General features: G+C 39.5%; 1 protein-coding gene across 1 annotated transcript in view; it reads left to right on the top strand.

The window, feature by feature from the left end:
* Positions 1-562, top strand: part of LOC121681211 (protein mono-ADP-ribosyltransferase PARP6-like) — a 30,126-nt gene extending 29,564 nt beyond the window's left edge. The window contains exon 25 of the mRNA XM_042060805.1: positions 1-562. This exon is cut by the window's left edge and continues 1,868 nt beyond it. The gene's annotated coding sequence lies outside the window, so the exon portion shown is untranslated.
* Positions 563-840: the final 278 nt, after the last annotated feature.

Genomic DNA, 840 nt, shown 5'->3' on the forward strand with positions numbered 1-840 from the left:
TTCTTGTTACTGGAACCAATCTTGTCAACATCTCTCAGTTTTCTGAAATAAATCTTTCATGACCTCATAGACAATGAAATGTCGGTCCACTGTAAGAGATAGGAAGTTGATGTGAGGTTCAATGTCTGGTCCATCAAGACGTTACATTTAGTTAAAGGTTTGACGTTTGATCGTGGATGGACATAGCACTTTACACAGCCTCTATAGAACCTATATGGCCTATACACTTCAAAATACACACCTTCTTTCAAACTGTCCTCTAATCAATGATGTCCTCTTATGTAAGCTGCAAATGCGTTGAGTAGACAAGAATGTTAAAGGCCAGCTGCCAGGGAACTGTATAGAGAACTAATGACACTGACCAGGAACACAATATCTGGAGTGATTAATGGTGTGGCATCTGGTTTTGCTGTCCACGACTGGTGGACAGTGTTCTTGAGGGACACCAGTGTACATTTCTGTAATTATCCTTGTCTTTTTCTCTGTCAGTACTCTGTGGTCATGGAGATGGAGATGGTGAAAGCAAAAGAATGAATAAAAAATTGGTTTTGCACAATTTTAATTCATAAAGTGAACTTTAATTTCTGTCTGTTTGTGTTGTCGCATACACATTTGTCTTTCTAATGTGTTTTCCATGTTTTTGGTTATAAGAACACATACAGATGAAATTACATTTATTGTTCTATAGAGGGCAGTGTTGCTCTTTAAACACAGGTCCACTGGAATCCACAAGCTCTGGAGCTCTGAAGACTCAACAAGAAGCCTTGGCCACATCACCATAGCACACCATATGGACACAGTGTCCAGTATAGCATGCTGACACTCATCACTATGACGTGA

The sequence above is a fragment of the Alosa sapidissima genome, chromosome 14, assembly GCF_018492685.1.
Source record: "Alosa sapidissima isolate fAloSap1 chromosome 14, fAloSap1.pri, whole genome shotgun sequence".
NCBI classification, from domain to species: domain Eukaryota; kingdom Metazoa; phylum Chordata; class Actinopteri; order Clupeiformes; family Clupeidae; genus Alosa; species Alosa sapidissima.